This window comes from Plecotus auritus, assembly GCF_963455305.1.
Source record: "Plecotus auritus genome assembly, chromosome: 2".
Taxonomy (NCBI): Eukaryota; Metazoa; Chordata; class Mammalia; order Chiroptera; family Vespertilionidae; genus Plecotus; species Plecotus auritus.
This window is the reverse complement of record NC_137771.1, coordinates 41,408,108-41,430,439: the sequence shown is the minus strand read 5'-3', so window position 1 is coordinate 41,430,439 and position 22,332 is coordinate 41,408,108. Positions and strand designations below refer to the sequence as shown.

Here is a 22,332-nt window from a genome sequence, read left to right as displayed (position 1 = left end):
CCACCTGTCTGTGTCATCCCAAAGCTGTGTTCCCTCGCACTTCCCTATCCCCTTTAAAAATATGGGCCTCGGGGAGGGGAGGGGCACAGCAATGAGGCTGTAGTGTCCATGGAAGGGGCCTAGCTGGGCAGCCCAACCCTACATGGTGTGAGGCTTCTGTCATGGAGGCATGAGGCAGGCTCTAGCCATGGAAACCAAGATGCTATAATTGGAGGGACTCAGCCGCTAAACTGAACATTTTGTGAAATCAATTGAGAGAAAAATCAATATGGGATTTTTTTTTCCCCCCACCACGAAAAGACAAGATTCCCACACAATTAAGAATTGGGCTGCGGTTTCCACTCTGCCTGTCATGTTCTCATGTTTCTGTGCCACTACTGTTCATCAGAAATAATTAAACATTTTCCCATGGGCAACAATTACTTGCTTAAAATATTATGAGTAAGGAGAATACATTTATAATTACCTAACCTTTCTGAAGGTGAAAATATATATTATCCTTTGATAGAACAGGAGAAGGAGTCCCGGATATGCCTGCGCACTGTGCTGTATCTCTGCTGATTACACTAATTGGCGTAAGGAACGGAACAATACGTTTTTTTACACACTCAAACCTTCCCTTTCATTTTATGTCACTTTTAGGCATCAAATGATGGTTCCTCTTTCTTGTTGTTTTTGTAAGTCATTAAATAGCCAGCCTGTAGCTATTAGGATTGCCGGAGAGCATCTCAGAATTGCCCAGCGCTAGGAATAATGAGAGGGGCGAGCCTCTCTTCTCTTTGGAGTTGGTTACATTGTTAGCCACATGCAGACGAACCAGGAGCCCAGTGTTTCATGCTTCTGCTAGTTTTCTGATTTTGCCTTAAACACATGCACACACGCACACGCACACACACGTGCGCACACACACACATAGTGAAAAACCAAAACAATAGTTAACAATTATTGAGTGCTCACATACTGTTAGGCACTTCTAAATACGTTATGCATGCTACCTCATTTAATATTCAACAATTCCACCAGGCAGGTTACCATTAACACGTCCACCTTACAAATGAGAGAGCTGAGACCCAGAGATATTAAGTAACTTACCCAGGATTGCATAGCAAATAAGTGGTGAAGCTGGGGGTTGGTTCAAAGTCTGCCCTTTTAACTGCTACACTGTCTCTCAGATTTCTCTATCAAGTCATGTTGGTCCAAGAGTTTCTGTTAACTGACACAGAATATATTTCCTATATTTATCAAAAAACTTACTGTAATCGTGTTTTTATGATAAAGTCTCTTTTTCCTAACTTGTTTGACCTTAATGCTAGTTTTTAAGTCTACAAGCATGTAATAACAGTAATAGTAGCAGTATTAATATTAGTAGTAGCAGTCACCACTCACTGAGTAAATACCCTGGTCTGAGCATTAACCTAGGATCACTCTGTGCCCCATACACATGATAAAGATGCTGGGTAGACTGTATCATACTTGGTTTATACATGGAAAAACTGAGGCCCAAAAGTGTTAGTGACATGGCCAAGGTCACATGGCCTGTGAACTGTAAAGCAGGGACTTCAGAGATATGCCCATCTCTTGTAGCCAGCTTTATCCCATGAGTTGCATGCCAGGCACTGTCCTTGGCTCTGGTAATATATGGTGAATTAGACCTCGTCCCTGCTGCCAGCCAGGAGCTCGGTTGGCTCATACATACACCAGGCTTTGAGGTCAGTAGTTAGTGTAGCTACATACCTGCTTTCCTCTAAAATGTTCTCTCATTTTAGGAAAACTGAGTCTTGGTAAGAATAGAAGGTCCTGCCTTGGGCAGTGTTTGGGAAACCAACCAGGGAGAAACCACTGAGGGGTTATGAAGATAGCAGCTTGTTTCACTTAGTCACAAGTTTGAAGCCTGAGTCACACTCCATTCCTCTGGTTTCCTCATTTCTCATGTTTAGTCTGCCAGACTGAGTCATCTTCTAATAATCCTCAAGTTCACTTCCTCCTCTCTACCTTCACTGCCTCCCAGTCTCTTCTTTTTTTTCAGAGTTCTAAGATCCTCCTCCACTCTCTCTCCTCAGGGCTCTAGCCCGAACCCAGCCAACATGATGAGCTTTCTCAAATAAAATCCGACCCCAGCCCTGGCCTTGCTGCGGCAAACCTGGATGCATGAGGCTCAGCCCTCCTCCAGTGGCCTTGCTGGCCCGACCTCCTGTCCTCTCCCACCACTTCCTGCCTCAGACTCCACAGCCCCACAATGCATATCTGCAGTGCCTTGGCCTGTGTGTTCACTCTTCCCATTTGTGCAGCTCAGGAACACTATTCTACACCAGCGTTTCTCAATCTTTAAAGTTTGCTTAAAATAATTACCTAGGGATCTTGTTAAAATGCAGGTTCTGATTCAGTAGGTCTGGGGTAGGGCCTGCTATTCTGCATTGCTAACAAGCCCCCAAATGATACTGACAAGGCTCCTGCAGGGACCACACTTTAAATAGCAAGATCTGCTTTCAACTATGATGGAAACCTCCCCTGAATAACCTCCCTTCTCTTTCTCCCCTCCCCTCCACCCCGCCTCACCCTAATGAATTAGGTAGAGCTGATATAGCCTTTGCTTGCAATCAGATGATAATAGTAGCAATTGATACTTACGGAGTGCTCACCTTGAACCACGCATTGTTCGGAGTGCTTTACATTGATTATCTCGTTTAATCAGCTCTACAACCCTACAAAGTAGTGTTATCACTTTTATTCTGTAGATGGGAAAATGAAGCACCAAGAGGTTAAATACCTCACCCAGGGTCACACAGGTGGGAAGGAGTGGAGGTTGGCTTACCCTCTGGCCCTTGGTCTCTGGAGTCCATGCTTTTTTCACCTTGACTCTATGCTACTCTCAGCGATTCCCAACCCACAGTCCTGCCTCAACTGCCTCAGCTCTTTTGCTTTCCTATTCTAATGCACAACCAATATTACAAGTTGTTTACTTGCTTTTCTCTTCCTGTTAGATGGTAAATTCTTTAACACTGGGACCCTTTCTGGTGTAATTCTGAATCCTAGGCACCCTGGCAATTCCTGGCATATAGTAGGTGTTAATTACGTACCTCCATACTACTGCACTGCATAAGCATTCATAGAACTTACCAACTTCCCCATTCCTCTCTGACGGAGATTACTTTATAGCAGTGGTATCACCCTCTCAAAGGCTGGGGGTGGGAGTGTGTGTCCATGGCTGCTGTCCAGCTTTCCTTCCTCCCCTTCCCCCCCCCCCATCAGACCAGCTCTGGCTCCCATGGCAAGATCCTCAGGGAGGCACCACCCGCTGCTTTAATTACCACTTACCCTCTTCTCCCCACCAGGAGATCCACCCCATTCTTCCTGCTTTACCTCTCTCTCTCTCTCTCTCTCTCTCTCTCTCTCTCTCTCTCTTTTTTGGTTCTGCTTTTCCAGTTGTTGCTCCCACACTTTTCAGCCTTCTTATGAAAGACTATCCAATTTTTAAGACCATCAACCAATCAGAACATTTCTTTACTCCAGCTGTGACTCACTGGGTCTGGTGGACCCCGAACTTCAGCGGCTTATGATGTTCCCCTGGTGACTCTCACATGCAGTTTGAGAGCCACCGCTTCATTCCAGGGCAGAGCACCTCTTGTACTCACGATAGCTGTGCAACCTGCTCACAGGCCTGTCCATGCTCCCCCGCCTAACCGTCCTGAGCCGCTCCACAAGCCTGTGATGGCAGAAGGCTGGTCACTTGATGGCCACCAAGACTTGGCTGTCATCAAGTTTATTGAGATAGTCCTGGCTTGTTACACTGTTGTCTTGTTCATAAGAATTATGTTTCAGCCCTCCCGACATCTAATTTTGCAAATCAGTGTCAGGTATAGGAAAGGCCCTGTCACTTGAGAGCAGTACACCCAGTAGTTTCAAAGGTCAAAGACTCACATGGAAATTAGCTTTCCACTATTGAAACACATTGAGTTAAACACACAACAGAAAATGTGGCCTTATGCACACTAGCTATTTATGTATGTAAAAATTAGCCCTTTAGATCTACTGACAACCAATATCCTAGGACTACTCACTGATTATCATGGTAGTATGGCAGGATAAAAGCCAAAAGGAGTTCTGTTTTAAAGACATCGTCATAGTAGCTCTCATTTATGGCATGTCTACTTGATGACAGGCAGGTTAGTTAGTTCACCTCAATTCCTCACAACAACCCTGCAAGAAGGGCACTGTTACTAGGATTCCATGCCAGAGTGTCTGACGCAAACACTCCCAACTCTACGTCGCACACTCCTTATCATCAGTGACAGCAATGTCCAGGGAGCATGCTCCATGTGACGGGGCACCTGGGAGCAGGGCCGCCCTCCCCCGCCCTGAGTTAGATGAATCATACTGAGTATTCTTTTCAAAAAGTGTTGCTGACTTAACAAGTGAAATATGATGGCTCATGTTAATTCTTTCAGATGTCAGTTCTGATGAATTTCCTTATTTTTGAACGATCTGACTCAAGTGCATTATATTGGGAGTAATTAAAACACAAGGATGGGTTTGTTTCTTTGAACTATTAAGTGAGGGGAGAGGGGAAGAATCATAAGCTTTTGAGCACTGATTTTAGTGTTTATCCACCTATCAGTTATCAAGGTAGAGAAAGACAAATTCCCAGTCACCCACATCCAAAAATTACAAAGCATGTTTTGTTTCTTTTTTCCAGTTGATCAAAATTGTGTCTCCTAACTGTTCTGTTTCTGGAACTAAAGCTGAGCTCACTTAGCAAAATGTCTGTTTTGATAAATCGGGAACAAAAAGACCAAAACTAATGACTTCCAGAGAGGAAGGTGCCCTGGGAAATATAATATAGACTAGCGGAATCCGGGGCCTGTTTGCTATGATTCTGTGTATCCGTCTGATGGGGAGCATGAATAGTTTTCTTTACACAAAGGGACCCAGGGAATGGTGAATCAGGGAATAATTGACTTGTCTTGGTATGTTTGTGAATGTGCATTTTTATCTGATGGCAAATATGCTGTTGGCCTTTGAGTCAGTCACCCACCATAAAATTTCCTCCGCCTCACATGCACCAAGATAGTGTGCCCATCCCCTCCCCCCAAGAAAACATTTCAAATTAGCATTAATCAGCCAATGTCCTATTTGGGGGCCCGACAGTGAAAGCCACCTACTGCAGCTGAATGCCATTCAGCAGGCAAGAAGTGATTTGCAATATAATTTAAATGAAGAGTTGGCTTCCTTTCCCATTTAGAACACACCAGTATGGAAACCTGATTGTCAGACACTCTGGTGATGTGCATCAACTTGGCTATTCACTCAGAAAATGAAGTTTCCGGAGACACCGCACATTTAATTTATTTCCTTTTTCCCTGTGAAGTTAACTTCAGCTTGTTAAATACAATGACTATCCAAACCACAGAAAAACCAACACCATTAATTTTAATGCTCATAGCGTAATGGAAGGAGATTATATTTGTTTGGGAGTTTTTCCCCCTTTCAGTAGAATGTTTACTTGCCCCTCTCCTTATGAGTTAATTATTATTCTCCTTCCACATGCTCTGCTTATATCTGAGCAGCCAGTGTGCTTGTCAGTATCTTCAGTTGATGAAGTGCTGGTGATTCTATCATTCTGCAATGTCGATCACTAAAACATCAATAGCTTGGCAGCGTGGCCAGTGTATGTGTGGCTGATAGTAATGCCATGGGTCCCTGACAGGACCCTCTCCTCTATTTTTATAAAACATTTAGTTTTAGTAGAGTTTCTTTTCTAAGCTTTGATTGGGAGACTGAATGACTTTTTGGTGAATTATATAGTAGTGAGCTAAGAATTGGTACTTTTTCCTCTCTTATCATTTGAGTATTTATTAATTAACTAGAGGCCCGGTGCATGGAATTTGTGCATTCGGGGGGTTCTCTCAGCCCGGCCTGCACTCTCTCGCAGTTCGGGAGCCCTTAGGGGGTGTCCCACTGACAGTGTAGGCCTACTCCCTGTAGTCGGACATCCTTAGTGCTGCTGTGGAAGCCAGGACTTCTGGCTGAGTGGCACACTCCTTGTGAGAGCACACTGACCACCAGGGGGCAGCTCCTGCATTGAGTGTCTGCCCCCTGGTGGTCAGTGCACATCATAGTGACAGGTCATTCTGCCGTAGTCAATTTACATATTAGCCCTTTATTATATAGGATTTTATTTTTAAAAGAATAGTTTATTGATTTTTAGAGAGAGAGGAAGGGAGCAACATCAATGTGAGAGCAAAACATTGATTGGCTGTCTCCTGCAAGCCCCTTACTGGGGATGGAGCCCACAACCCGGGCATGTGCCCTTAACAAGAATCAAACTGGCAACCTCCTGGTGCATGGATGACACCCAACCAACTTAGCCACACAGGACAGGGCTGGGTATTTATTTTAAAACATCTATTTATTCATTTAACAGGCACATAATGAGCACCCAGCTTCTGGTAGTTAGCAGTGTGCTAAAGTATTAGGGATTAAACATAAACAAGACATTGTCCATCCTGGGGAGCTCATAGTTCTGAGCAGGAATTATAACAAGGAATTGCAGCACAGTGAGATAAATGGTACAAGAGAATTGGGCATAAAGTAATAGAGGAGGTAAAAAAAAAAAAAAAAAAAAAAAAAAGGAGCTCTCCCTAGTGAGGGGGCAGGAAATGCTGTAGGTAGATACTAGACACCTAGACCTTAAGTTCTTTGAGTTGGCAGTGAAGTGATGGGCGAAGGTTGGAAAAGGTGGCACAGGGAGAGAGAATAGGGATGCAAAGTTGTGAAGCAAGCATTTTGTTGTAAAACATATATAGCTATTTAAATAATAACAGAAGCTGACATTTAAATTCTCACCATTTGCCACACCTTGTTTCAAATTCTTATATCAGTTAAACCTTACAATGACTATTCAAAATAGGTATTATCAGCATCCCCTTCTCCAAATTAAAACTGATGCCTGGAGATATTCGATAACTTGCCAATATCACACAACAGTAGGACCAAGACTTGAACCCAGGTTCTTTGGCTTGTAAACATACATATTTAAATATTTTGCATAGATTCTCTTTGCCCTTTTGAGCCTTCAGTCCAGCTGTGCAGAAAAGACCTGCAAATATGACCGACATTCATGACTATGTCTAAGTGGGGATAATAACAATGCCTATCACAAGTGGAGAGGATTCTGAAGTAGAAATATATAAAGTGTTATAAACAGTGCCTGGTATGCACTAAAGTCCTTGTTAACTACTGGTATTATTATGATTAATATCTTAAAAGTGGTAGAGTCCAATAGTACTTAGGAATTCAAACCACTTAGGGGTAGGTTTGCAAAGGGCATTGGTGAAGACGCACTTTGTGTAGTTGGTGGCATCTGATGCAGACCTAGCTGGCTTAATAGTGGAATTCTTTTTTGTTTTCTTTTAAAAATTGATGAGAGAGAGAGAGAGAGAGAGAGAGAGAGAGAGAGAGAGAGAGAGAGAGAGAGAGAATGGTGAGAGAGAGAGAAACATGGGACCAAACCCACCACCTTGTGGTATACAGAATGATGCTCTAACCAACTGAGGCACACACACCAGTGCAATGGTGGAATTCTTACAGATAGGACTTGTGAGGGAGTATTTCAGCATGAGAGAGTGGGATGCAGAAATGGAAGTGGACTGGAAAATCCCATCAGGTTTAAGAAAAGACACTAATTTGATGAAAGCAGAGGGTCTGTAAAGAGAAGCAGGGAGGAATAAGGTCAAATAGGTAGGTAGAAATTGTTGGCAACTAATGATATTTATTACATAGTTGTTATAAAAATCTTTCTGGGGTTATAGGCTCCTTTTTTTTTTTTATTTGAAAAAAAGTGAGTTTCGGGAAAGGTACATAACTTGCTTAAGGTCATCCAGCTAAAGAGTGGTAGAACTTGGATTTGAACCCAGTCTATGGTACTTAATGTGCCGCATTCACTTGACTGCACCACACATTCAGTTTCAAAGCTTTAACCATTCTAATTCATCATGAACAGTTATAGAATGATTTTTACAGTGAAAGAGATAAGAAAAAATAAGAAAAAATGTGTCAACGTGTTCTTAGAGTGCTCCTTATCAATCACTATAGCCCAACATTTTCCCACTTAATAGCCTGTGTACTTTCATTAAGTGGAAAGAACTGGTCTCTCTGATTTCCTGCATTCATGCCCCACCTCAGCTTTCCTGTTTGTGTACCTGTTATAACAAATACCATAGATAACATCCCACCTTCTGGAAAAAGAGCTATCGGTTAAGAGTTTGGGCTTCAAAGAACTGCGCAGTGCCAGTGTTGGAATCCCAGCTCTGTCTTTCATAGCTTCAGCCATGAACAAGATTCTTAAATTCTCTGTTTCTATTTTCTTATCTGTTTAATGTTGATAATAATAGTCCGTACATCAGTGGGTTGCTGTTAGGAATAAATGAATTAATGTAGAGACTAAAAACTGTACCTAAACTGCTGTGATCATTCATTAAATATTAGCACTATGATTGCCATTTGTATGCCTTATATCTCATGTCTCTTTAAATAAAGAACTGTGATTGGCTCTGTTGGTGAGGGCATGGGGAAGTTAACCTTTCATATATTGCTGTAGATAGTGTAAAATTGTACAGCCTTTGTAAATGGTAATTTGACAGTATCTATCAAAATTCAAAAGGTGTTCCTTTTACCCAATGATTTTCCTTCTAGGTATTTATCCTACAGATAGATTCACTCTAGGGAAAATGTATAATTTGTACCTGTTGAATTTTAGACTATGTATGTATAGCCCAGTCCAAATTCTTAAACTAAAGATTGATGAGTGTTTTATGCTTAGTTTGTACCCTCCATGTTGTCTAGCACAAGGCTAGGTACAGAGGCACACATTCCCTTTTGTTTAGCCTGGCATGATTCCTAGGATCTCTGTGCCCCAGGTCCACCTCATGCATCACATATGCCTCAGAATGATGCTCCATTGTGACAACTGTGTACTTCATCCTCCTTTCTCCTTCAGTGGTTTGCTTTTGAAACTGACATATACTTCTTTCATTGCAGCTATGTCCTTGGCTTCTCTCAATGACGATTCCTGACTCGTGGCCCTGGCAATCTTGGGAAAACATCATCCACTTTCTTCTGTCCAGACCTCAGGACCCGCCTTTCCCCAGCATCACTCCCACCCAGCCTGGACACATTGACCAAACCATTTTCTAGGACACATGTGAGTAAAATGCTTGGTTCTTTTACACAAATAATTCATATCATCCCCATCTCCCCCTTCTGCACCCTCCACTTTTGAGCATGATTTTGTATCTCTAAAAAGCTGCTCCAATTCTCTTACTTTCTGGAACTAACTGCTGGTCCTATAGTAGTTCAGTCTCTCAGGTTCATTCTTTGTTTAATCACTGACTTATCCAAGGAGGTGGTGGCCAGGGGAATCTGAGAACTGAAAGGCACAAACCTTTGTTCTCCTGTGTGGTTGCAGTCAGGGTTACTTGTCTCTGACTTAGATTGGAGACTAAATGGATTAGAATAAAACCAATTTAAGGGGGAAAAAATAAATGTTCACAGACATAGAAATGGAGATTCCTGCTATCTTGGCTGCCTAAGATCGGCAGGCCTCACCAAGGAATTTAAAGAGTAATGTTTCTTATCATAAGTGACAGAAATATGCTGCTTTCTGCATCAGTAGATATGAAGATTAAAGGGTCTGACCGTATTAAACAATTTTGCACAGCACCAGGCACTCTGGGCTCTGCTCTCTGCCTTATTACCCTTCATCGTGTGGCTATTTCAGGCCCAATTTAAGAATACAATGCAGTCTGGCTTGGCAAATTGACATTCTTTAATTTAAAGTGTCTTGTGGGAGAATTAAGAAATTGTGGAACAATTATTTGCCCTCAGTTGAAAGCTGAGTGGCATCCTGTGATCCTTGTACATCAGCCATTTGAACTGATTAAGTCACATAATTGAATTACTTCTTTGCCCCCCTAATATAGTGTCGTAAATATATCGGCGTTTTGTGTTGGGAAATGCTTCCATATAAATGAAGTAGGAGTTGGCGTTGGCGATTGACCTGAATGTCAGAGAAAAACACCACAGCGGAGTGGGCAGGCACTTCGAGGTTTTGTAGGGGAGGCAGAGCAAGTGTTTTATTTGTAGTTTACGTGGGAATTCACAGCTCAAGACTGTACACGTGATATGGGGAGGCGTGCATCCTTCCCTCGGCTGCCTTCTCAGCGTCCTTCAGTGTGCAGCTCAAGGGTCTGCCACTCACCTTTAAAGCTTTTTTGTTAACATTCCCCATGAGCAAAAATGGTGGCCTTGGGGTACCTCCCTTTGTCCTACATGATCTCCCATATGCACATCCATCCTAGTGCCTCCCACATGACGACAAGTCTCCTTTCCAGGCACTGTGGCTAAGCTGGGGACCATGTCCACGTCACCCAGGATGGTCAATAACTGTCTGTTAAATGAGGATTTATTTGGAAATCTCAATGGTTTCATTTCTAAGCTCAGTTTTCATTTGTGGAGTGGGAATCAGAAGGAGGCAGAATCTCTTATTAATTTCTAAAGCTTCACTCTTAAGTAGGGGTTTTGCCCCATGTATCCTTAGATCATTTTGGCAAGGACTCATTAAACACCGACTCTATTTAACAAATGTTTGCTAGGCACCTATTCTATACAAAAGCTAGGGTAGGTGATGAGGGGCAAAAAAATAGCCAAAATGGATTTCCTGTTTCTTAGAGGAGCTGAAACTCCAGTTGGGGATTGGAGAGGTCCCCACGGGAAATAGCCCTGGTGACTGAGAGAGCAGGCAGTGGGCTGGAGAATAGTCCTGGATGATGAGAAGGGGCAATGGTACATTGCATTGCATTCCTCTCTGGGTTTGTATTGCCCTGGGTCTGCCCTGCCAGCGCCCCCTCCCACATCATCCATTTGGGAACCCAGCTGAGAAGAAAACTCTTAGACTAATGTGGTCAGGCTAGATAGGGGCCTTTCATTTGAAAACTCCTCCAGAGGAGAGAGATTTTACAGCGCTGTTCTCCCTCTCAGCCCCACCCCAGCTCCCAACTCTCCACGTACCGTGAAGCCTTCCGAGTCTTCGAATTCTTTGTCTGTTCTGTGTGGCACGAGGATCTCTCTCTCTCATTTGAAAGCTCTTTCCCTTTTTTTTCCCTTTGTCCGAGAGCACTCCTGGAGCTTTAAAACCCAACCACAGCTATCTTCCTGAGTGTCTGTGTGGAAAGGATTAATCAAGTCTGTCAAACATTGAGCTGGGAAACCTTTAATATTTCTAAAAGGTTTAAAGCTGGCATATTTATCACATGCATCATTGCGAATACTCTATTTTTTTAATAAAAAAAATAAATGCTCACTGTAAAATATTGTGGTGATGAGCACTGTGGGTGAAAGGCTCGTGCAGGGGCCCCATTGTGATACTGGAAGAGAGATTCTGGCAAAATCTTGCTCTGACATCACTCCCCTCTGAGCTGCCCATCATCTATCACACTCCTATTTATTTGCATGAATGTCTCATATTGTGGAATTCTACATTCTTGGTGCTGAAAGGAATGTAGGAGAAAGAGACTCATTTTTGTCGTGTGCCTTCAATGCATTGTGTCTGCGTGCTGTAAGTGGGTTGTCACGTCCTAATTTCCACAACAGTCCCTCATAGTAGGCCCTATCACTGCTGATTTATTGACAAGGAAACGAAGAGTCAAAAAGTGAAGCGATTTTCTCAAGATCACATAAATATTCATTTGCAAATCCAGGACTTGACCGTAAGCCTGTCTGATTCTTTCACTCCGTTTATGTGGCAAGGGCCTAGCTAATGCTTAACAAGTGGTTGGTACCCAGGAAAGGGTGGCCAAAGCTGTCACCACTATTAGCGTGAAGCTGCCTAGAGATTCTTAATAAAGGTCTTTGTTCGGGCAGGGAGGCTGTGGCGACGGTTGGGCACGCTCCTCAGAAGCCGAGCTGTGTGTGTGGAGATGGGTAACCCAGCAGTGGTGACGGTATTCCCTGAGTAAGGAGAGGCTCAGGCTTTTTACAAATGAATATGGCTAATGCAAACACTGAATGCCATCATTTATAAAGTGCTTTCATAGGCACGGCCTAACTTACATTACTCTGCAGGCTTGTGAAGGGATGTCAGCACTACTACCATTTTACAGATGGGGAAACTGAGGCCCAGAGACATGACAGGAAAGTCCTCCCCAGATCATTCAGCCAAAAGCCACTGATTGGATGTTCAGACTCTTCTTCTGGTGTCAAAGCCACCGTCTTTCCACTAGGCTATGATATTTAAAAAATTATTCCAAAGTACTCAAAAATAATGTTTTGAAGCTTGAAAAGACCTTAGAGACCCATCAATCCTGTTTCCCAGGTTTGACACCTGCAGCCCAGACCCTGGAAGTAGAGTCACAGAGGCCGTGCTATATCCAGTGACAGCACAGAGGAAAGATGGATTCACGTGGATGGGGACACGTGGTTGGATGCTAAAACCAGAGAAGGCTGCACGGAGGTGGTGACTCTTAGTGATGTCCTAGAAGGAGGAGAAGGATTTTAACAGAGGGAGGAGATTCAACAAGTGATACTAAAATGGAAGAAAGGAATAATTGTGCAGCAAAATGACAGCATGGTGGTCCCATGGGCGGGGGCCCTTCAAGGAAGCTCCAGTTTGTTGTGCCAATATAATTAGTTGTGTAACCGCATTCCCAGTCAGCCACCACAGTGCTGCATGCGTGTACTAGTAATTAAACCCCTGCCAGCCCGGTGGTGTCTTCTGCACGCCTCCACTTCTGCTCCAGCTTTGCCTCAGAGCCAGCCACCAAGAGAAAGGGCCTAAGGTTGGGAAGATTGGCAGTTTCAATCTCACCTTCTCTATGAGTGTACCTCTCTGTTTCCCAAATGCACTGGGAGAAAAAAAGATCAAAGACTTAGAAGGAGGAGGAGCTTTCTGCTCGGGGTTACTGTGAAGGCAACAAGCCCAATTCTGGAACTCTTTTGGGTGGGTGAGATGTTTCCCCAGTTTGCATTTAGCAAACTGTAATTAGCGTCGGCAGGAGAAGAGAAATGACTGTGCTGGGGATACCTCTTTTTCTCTGCACAGCAGCCTCTGTTCTGAAGGGCGGTCCCAGCATCGGGCTTTTCTTGTGGAGGCTGTGTATAAAGACCATGGGTAGTTGAAATGGGCTTGTTCAGGGGGTGAAGAATGTGCATGTGGTAGGGGGCAGAGGCCAGGTGATGATCCATTTCAGATGGCAGAGGAAACCTTGCTTACTTGTCAGCCAGTTGGAATCCCAAGGCTCCTGTATCATTCATTCCACAAGCATACATGAGCTCTCACCCAGAGGAGCCCTAATGTCTCCTGGATACTAGGTTAGATTCCAGGACTCTGTGAAAAGCCACATGGGCCAAAGGCAGAGTCATGGCTGACACACAAAGAACCAGGTGAGCCTTTTTGATTTGGGGACCATTGAGTAAACCAGACATTCCCTGTGTTAGTTAGGATAAGCAATAGTAGTTGCCTTAATCAAAAGCCTCTCCCAACTTAATATTTAGCAAAATAAAAGTGCATTGTTGTTCTTCATGCAATCATTCAGGAACTCAGATTTTTTTTTCTGTCTTATGTATGTCACCATCGTCTCTAATATGTGGCTTCTGAAGGGGGAAAAAAGGAAGATTTTTAGGGGCCTTTTTGGAAGCTGTCTAAATTCCTTCCACCCATATTCTGTTGGCCAAAATTCAGTTGCAAGCCCCAATTTAATTGTAAGTGCTCTGGGAAATACAGCTTAACCATGTGTCCAGCCTAGATAAAGTCAGTTGCTGTTCAAACAAATGCAAGATGATCTAGATTGCCCTTCATGACCACTTTGAGGGGACCTTCCAGGAAAAATGATTTTCCAGTGTAGAATTGAACACTGCTGCTGAGAATTTAACTCATATAAATTATCTGGAAGAGCCTGAAATGACTTAACAACTTTTGATTTCAGAACTCCTTTTTCAGTATTCCATCCTAAAAAACAGAAATGACAAAGACTCGTGAACAATCATGTTTATTTCCACATTACTTACAATTTGGAAAAAGGCAAGCAACCTAAATTTCCTAACAATGAGGAAGATGTTTTCTGAAGTTTTTCACATTCGAATAATGTAGTCATTAAATAAAATGTTTATACAGAATTTTCAATGTTTTTAATGGCATATACACATGAAGGAAGACTTCAGAACCTTATGCACAACACAGTTCCAATTTTGTTGCAAACATGTGTAGGAATATAGATACAGACATTTAAAAAAAGTTGAAGACAATGCACCGAGATATTAGGGATAAGGACTTTCATTTCCCTCGTTATATTTTTCTTTTAAATCTGATATCATGATGTGTATGCAAAGCTTTTGTAAATATACAAATAAATTAATTAAAATATTTCAAAAATGTGAAGTAGAAAGAATAGCTTTGGATTAGGATTGACTCAGGTGGAGGTGCATGATCCCAAGTATCTCAGGAAGGAACAGCCAGAGGGCATGTGTAAGCCATGTTCTGGAGTGTGTCAAGTCCAGAGGGAATAGCGGGCTGGAGACCAGAGGATATCATGAAGGTCAGGATTTATGCAAATAATTTTCTCAATAAGGCTGGATTGCACAAATCTCAACTTTAACTGGCTTTCAAAATGGGAAAGTTGAATGGATTTAAAAATTCAAGATCAAGGCAACGGGTTCAAGGCCTGGCTCCACTAGCTGTGTGGTTTTGGGCATGCAGCCTATCCACTATGAACCTCATTTTAAAAATGGAAATAATACTACGTTCTTATGGTATTACTGTGACATTACATGTGATCATATTTTCAAATATTTGGTGTGCACACACAGTAAGGAGGCCCCAAGGGTCAAAATATGAAAGACTTTAATAGTTGGGTCTGTGAATATACTTTCTATGAATCACTAGAAACAAGGTAAGGATGGAATTGTGGTGTCTGTGACTGACCTTGTCAGAGGACACCTTTGATTAGCTGTGATTATTTTAGCATCTAAGGAAACAGGCAAGACAGAACCAGCCTGGTTCACAGAAGCTCAGGTAACACTGTGGAAGCTAAAACCTGACACCTCCCACCAAGCTCAAAGGGGTGTACTTTGAGATAAAGCTTTCAGCATTGCAAATATTCATAATCCTCTTCAGCCTTCATTCCCCACCTTCATCCCTACCTTCCTCCACCAAACCATCATCAGGACCACCTGAAGCTTTAGCCTGAAGGGCCCTCACCTGAAATTTGGGGATGTTTATCCTGGGGAGTCTCCTCCATTTTTCCTTTGCATGTTAGGTTTGGCATCCAAGTGATCGAGGCCCACTCCATGTCCAGCCTACACACTGACTGGGAGAAAAGTGAAGCCTCCTGAAGGAAATCTTTCTCCAAGACATATTCAAGGCAACAGCATTGGTTTTCACCAGCTGTTTCTGGGTAAGGAGGCACTCAGGCTGTGACACTGCACCTTTCTACAGAATTAACAGAGAGGAAAGTCAGCCCAGATGCTGTCTGTGACTTCACATCTGTCCTAGTCAGCTCAAGCTGCTATTCCAAAAATACCATGGGCAGGGTGGCTTAAACAACAAGCCTTTATTTCTCAAAGATCTGGAGCCTGGGAACTCCAAATCAATGTGCTGGCACATCCAATGTCTGGTGAGAGTTCATTTCCTGGTTTGTGGGTAGTCATCTTCTCCTTGTATCCTCACATGGCAGAGAGAGCAGAGAGGAAGCCAGCTTTCTGCTCTCTTATAAGGGCACTAATCCCATTCCTGAGGGCTCCACCTTCATGACCTAATTATCCCCACAAAGGCCCTGCCTCCTAAAACCATCACATTAGGGATTAGGATTTCAACATATGAATTTGGGTTGGGGAGGACACAAACGTGCATCCATATCAGTATCCTTGCTACATAAGCAAGAGCTCTTGAACCATTTTCCCAATTCCACCTGAAGATAGTCTCAACAGATCATTGTGGCCATCACTTCGAGTAATGGACCCATTTGTGTGCCAGATGTTGTGCCCAAGCATTGTCATACCCAGTACATCTAGCTCTCACACATTGATTCTTTCATCAAGAAGAGTTTTGTTTTTCTCATCTGCTGGATGCTTCCCTCCATCCCCACTACCTTACCCATAGCATATATTGATTTACATGGCTGTTAAACTGAGCAAAGATGGGATGGAAGTTCCTGAGAATTGCTGTTGGATATCATTTTGGTTGTCTACACCCTTTCCCTGCATGGTTGAAGAGGACAGATTTGCTGATGATTCTGCAGTGTCCTTGAAATATAGCCTAAAGCTCTTCAGCTTAATTTAAATAGTGCCCAGTGACTTCTAAGAGAAACGAGCATGAAAGGAAATGGCTCTGTTTGCAGCTTAGAGACTCCCCCAAATTCTATAATGGTCTCTGATTTATGCTGCCAAGAAGCCTGTTGCTGATTATGCTGGATGCCCCCTAAATTAATGAGGGTTGGACTTGGAGGTGACAACGATCGCTGAGTCTCTGGAGCAGAAAATGCAACACTAATACATATATTTCAGAAATGTCCTTCTGTCTCCATGTTTGAAGGAGAAAGTGCTGATGAGGATCAATTTCATATTGACTTTAAATTTTTCAGTTGATCCGGAGCTCTTTTTATTAAGTAATGCGCACAAAAACATTTCGTCCCAGGCCAACTGGATAGCTTGGGGAATTTCCTTTAGAATATGGCAACCTGGATAGAACTAAAAATGCAATACTGTTATTTATTCTTTTATTCATTCTTTAATAAATATTTATTGAGCACCTGCTATGCACCCTAGAAACTATTTTAGACTATGAGCAAGACACAATCTGCACTCAAGGAATGTAATATCTAATGATATCAACAGACACATCAGTGAACAGTCCTGGCCTAGTGGGGAATGTTTTATTAGATGTTAAGTACAGGGTATGTGGAAACACTGAGGAAGGACTCACAAAAGGTATCCTGTGCACTTGTTGACTACTTAGCTCTTATTGAACAAAAATGAATTAATGAACAAACGAATGAATGAATGAATGAGAGAGATGGCTCTCAACCTAAGATTTTAAGGGAAGTAAAAACTGGCTAAACTGAAAAGGAGGCAGAAGGCTTTTAGGGCTGAGGAAAAAGCATGTGCAAATATAGGAAGGTGTGCTGCTTTAAATATAGCACATTTTTCCTTTGCATGTGTTTGGCTAGGCAAACAGGAGAGACAGAATGCAGCCTGGTTGAAAGAAGGCAGATGGTGGGCTCTAGGTAGTCAAGAAACAGACATAAGGACCTTGAGTGTTAAGCCACCCCGTGTACAAAGACATATTGACAGAAGGCAGAGTGGACCCCAGGGAACTTGCACCCAGTTAACGGGCAGGCCTCAACGTGCAGGGAACGACCACCTGGATGCATTATGTTTGTTCTGTTGGAATGGCGATCACACCTAAAGGAGGTGGTTGCACATGGGCTCACCTCCTTTGGATGCTTTCCTGAAGAAGCAGCCCAGGAGAACCAAAGTCCCTTCTATGGGACAGACCTAGAATCAATCCTGCTTTTGCTATCCTACCCTGAGCAGGTCCTCCTGTGTGCTGCAAACCAGGCTGTCTCTTCAGTTTTGTCTGAATGTGAGGCACCAACCTGCACTTTTCTCAGCTGGTCTTTTCTTTCCCACATTCTTAGTTCCTATCTTTCTGTTTGTTGGTGCTACAGTTTTGTTTTGTTTTCATGTTGTTTGAATCCTCAAGCCAGTCTGGGCAAACATCAGCATCCCTCTTCTGAACATGTCCCTCTGGGCCATAGTTTCTGGGCCTTGGCTCACAGGTTAGAAATCCTGTCATGCTTCCCTGAACTTGACTCAATGGCCCCAGTGGCCTGGCTGATTTATGGCTGCTTCTTCCCATGTTTGATCTTAGCAAACAGACAGCTGTGATCTAGCAGCTTCATTCTACTCACATGCTGGCATCTTCGTGTTGGGGCCTAATAGCTTGTTAACTGCTCTGAGGACAGGCACTGGCCTTCCTGGCTACCACTGAGAGTGATCTCCATGGTAACCACATCACAGCGGGGACCAGGCTCATTCTTCAAGGCTTCCATTCTCCATTTTTCTCTGGTGGCTTCTGGGTAACCTGTAATGGTAGGAGTCTGGCCTCACCCGGCCAGGAACCCACTGCTGATTTAAAGCTTTTCGAAGAAACTTAACAAGATGCACTGCCTTCCTCTGGCCTTGTTGCTTATTCTGCGTTGCATTTGGCCCAGGCCTGCAGGGAGCTGTCATTCTCCTTTATCATCTTTCTTTTTGGCACTCCCCAGGTATTGCTCTCACTCTCTCTCAGAAAGCTTTGACATGGTTTCTCCGGATCTCTCTGCTCTCTGCTCATTAGTATCTTGGAACAATCCCTTCTGAATCCTGGCATTTGATATATTATTTGTTTCCTCATGCCCCTTGTTTAGTCATTCCCTCATCTCTTCAGAAGTGACTCCCAAGTTTTCTGGCCTCCATCTGCACCAAAGAGATTTGTGTCAAAGAGACTCATGTAGACACTTCAGATATAATATCTGAAGAAAGAACCAATTGTGTGTGATAGGACTATAGAGTGTTTGATCTGCTGACTGCATTCAGGACTCAACAATGAGACTACCAATAACAGCAAACATTTATGTAGAGCTTATACGCTGGTCATTTTGGTAAGCACCTTATAACTTCATAATAATCTTAGAAGGTAAGTCCTCTTATTGTCCCCATTTTACAGATGAGAAAAGTGAGACACAGAACACTAAGAAACATGCCCTGCCTGCCCCTCCCTCCCACAGCTGTTCAATGAAAGATCTAGGACTTGAACTCTGGCTCCAGAATCAATGCTCTTCCCCACCACACTAAACCATGGGAAGTAACATTTCCCTGTACATATGTTTTCACCACGAGGAATGACTCATTTTTGCAAGGCTAAATGTCATCAAAATACCAAGATTAAATGCCACCTGCTTTGTGAAACCATCCACCTCCCCCCACATTCAAGATAAGTTCATTTTTTTCTTCAGGAAACAGCAAAGTATAGTGATTATAGCCCATCCATTCATCTATTCAATGAGATTTTATCAAATGCCTCAGTGTTCTGTGCTTCATGCAGTGGCTACAATGGTGAACAGAGAACAAACATACACTGCTCTCACCCTACTTACTTTTGAAAAACTAAAAATTAACCAGAAAATACATAAACAGAAAGACAAACAGTTAGAGATAGCTTTATACATATACATTCCTATAAACTATATATATATATATATTTCTATATCCCTATATTTATATATTGATCAACCAGTCCATTCATATTAGAGTTTTTTTAATTCATTCCTCCTGCCTACTTATATGATAAGGAGCACACCTTCTTAGCTCCTTCATGATCTGTCCTCAGATACCTTTCCAGGCTTATCTCCTACCAGTTCTTGCCTCCTATTCTCCATCTACTCACTCCAGTGCCCATCTCCCAGAAAATGTTTCTTCACTGGAAACCATCCAAGAACAATCACACCACTAAAGCTCAGCCTTTTTTCTCTGCCTCAAGTACCCTTTTCAATTTTTCTTCTTACATTTCTCCTTACCTAAACCCTTTCCAAACACCAAGGCCAGGTTTAAACACTCTGTGAAACATCCTCAACCACATCCTTATCTGCACAAATATATTTAAAAAAATATATATTTCCATTGATTTCAGAGAGGAAAGGAGAGGAGGAGCGAGATAGAAACATCAATGATGAGAGAGAATCATTGATCAGCTGCCTCCTGCACACCCCCTATTGGGGATCAACCCCAAAACCAGGGCTTGGGCCCTGACTGGGAATCGAACCTGGACCTCGTGGTTCATAGGTCGATGTTCAACAACTGAGCCACAATGGCTGGGCAATCCACATACCTATTAACTGTCTTTCCTCTGCACTTCAAGAACACTGAACATGCCCCTCTGTTACATTGCCTACAACCCTAATCTTAACTATACATTCACATGCTCATTCTCCTGGCTAGCACTGTGAACTCCTTGAGAGTGAAAAGAGGCCTTATTTTTTGCTGCATTCCAACAACCTTGCACAGTGTCTGGTGTAGATGAGACTTCTGTAATTATTATTATTATTTAACAATCCTATCTAATAAAAGGGTAATATGCAAATTAATCATCACTCCACGACAAAAATGGCGGTGCCCATAGCCACAAAGATGGCAGCATCGGCCGGAGCCATGGAGCCGGCGGAGCAGGCGGGAAGCTTGGCTTCCTTTGTCACTGGGCAATGAAGGAAGCCAAGCCTCCTGCACACCCAGGCCGGCCACTGAGGGAGACATGCAGGGAGTGCAGTGGGGAGACATGCAGGGAGTGAGCAAGGTTCTCTGTCTAGGGGTTCCAAATCTACCACTGGTTCCTTTCACCACTGATTCCCCTCCTCGCAGGTATCCTCCACGCAAAAGCCATTCTGTGCAAATATGTCATGTCCTATTGGGTGAATCCTAAACCGAATGAGTGTCACATCTAGGCAACCTAATTCCCATTAGAAAAAGGACCTGGGAGGAGGGATTTAGGAATCATGAAGCCATCGTGACCTGCTCGGTCTCCGAACTGCTGTCAAACACAGGCAGTCTGAGACCCTCCCAAACACCACCTGAGCTAAACCTGAGAACCAAGATATTTTCAAGGCCCAAAGTTGACAGGGGTAAGGGGGGAGGGGAGTAAAGCAAGCAGAACAGCCAACTCAACCAAAGACGCAAGAGCCTAAGATAAGGCAGAGAAATGTCCTGGCCACCAATGCTCTCCCCCAGACGTGGTGCCCACACCCAGCTGGGAGGAGGGGGTGTGTGTGTGCAGAATTTAAGGCCACTGGCAGGAGGGAAAGTTGAAGCATGCCTAAGGATTTTTTGTACATGTCCCACAGTCGAGAAGCAGAGTCAGAATCAAGAAGCGAAGTCCTACCTCAGCACTGGGGTGTTTAAAAGTATCTAAAAATAGCAGTTCCATCACCGAGTCCACAGCCATGTTTGCTGTGGACGGGAGGTGTGCAGAGAACTTTCAGGGCAGCCCTATAACCTCCGGGGCTACAGCGGCTCAGGAGAGGGAGAGACTGCAGTACTTCAGGTGTCCAAAGAGCTAGCCCCGCAAACCTTGGCCTATCCAGAAGCTCGGTGCTGCTGGAAGTTGCTGGCCCCGCCTTCTCCAGCATGGTGGAGAAAGGCTGAGAAAGGAGAGGTGGATATGGTGGCTCCAGTTACCTCATTGTCTCCATTACCTAGCCTCTGCACCCTCCAGAACAGCCACAGTACCAGTGCCCAGGAGGCTTTGGAGAGGGTAGTGGTGAGGAGAATGCTTCTGACTCTAGATACCAGTGAAACCACTGTCAAGAGCCTTTCTAGGGCTGTCAGGAAAACGCAGCAATGAGGGAAGAATAATGTCTCAAAACGAAGAGGTTGTTTTTGTGTGTATTTTTTCTCATCAGCAAAATGTGAATAATACCTAAACCACAGACTTTGCAAGAATTAATTGAAATAAAATTCCAGAAATTGTATAACAGCCAGACTGAAGTGAATAGGTTGGTTGAGCGTGAGCATGGTCCTGTGCATGGAAAGGTTGCAGGTTCGATTCCAGGTCAGGGAACATACCAGGCACATACCTGGGTTTCAAGTTGGATCCCTGGTCAGGGCTCCTAAGGAAGGCAATTGAAGGGCTGTTCCTTACATTGATGTTTCTCTCTATATATCCCTCTCCCACTCTCTCTAAAAATCAATGGAAAAATGAATTAATGCCATATCTACAAATGTGGATAATCTAAAAAGAAAAAAAGAAGAAGTGGGGTGCCCTAACCAGTTTGGCTCAGTGGATAGAGCATTGGCCTGCAGACTGAAGGGTCCCAGGTTCGATTTCAGTCAAGGGCATGTACATTGGTTGTGGGCACATCCCCAGTTAGGGGTGTGCAGGATGCAGCTGATCAATGTTTCTCTCTCATCAATGTTTCTAACTATTCCTCTCCCTTCCTCTCCATGAAAAAAATCAATAAGATATATTTAGAAAAAATAAATAAATAAAACAGGGTAAAAGAGGTTGAATATGTACTGTATAATTCAAAGTGTGTAAAATAATGTAACTTTTTAGGGGCATATATTTTATCTATAATATGCTAATTAGACCAGACATCTTTTGGACATCTATCTGGACGTCCTTCCACACAAAGCCATGGTGGTGGGGGTTGAGGCAGAGGCTGTTAGGGGCAATCAGGCCAGTAGGGGAGGGCACTGAGGGGTGACCAGGCTGTCAGGGGAGGGCACTTACAGGCAACCAGGTCAACAGGGGAG

General features: G+C 43.4%; 1 protein-coding gene across 3 annotated transcripts in view; it reads left to right on the top strand.

The window, feature by feature from the left end:
- Positions 1-22,332, top strand: part of DAB1 (DAB adaptor protein 1) — a 1,124,084-nt gene that overhangs the window by 313,912 nt on the left and 787,840 nt on the right. For all 3 annotated transcript variants that reach the window (XR_013960044.1, XM_080658163.1, XM_080658159.1), the window contains exon 2: positions 9,037-9,199. The gene's annotated coding sequence lies outside the window, so the exon portion shown is untranslated. The remainder of the gene's footprint in view (positions 1-9,036; positions 9,200-22,332) is intronic.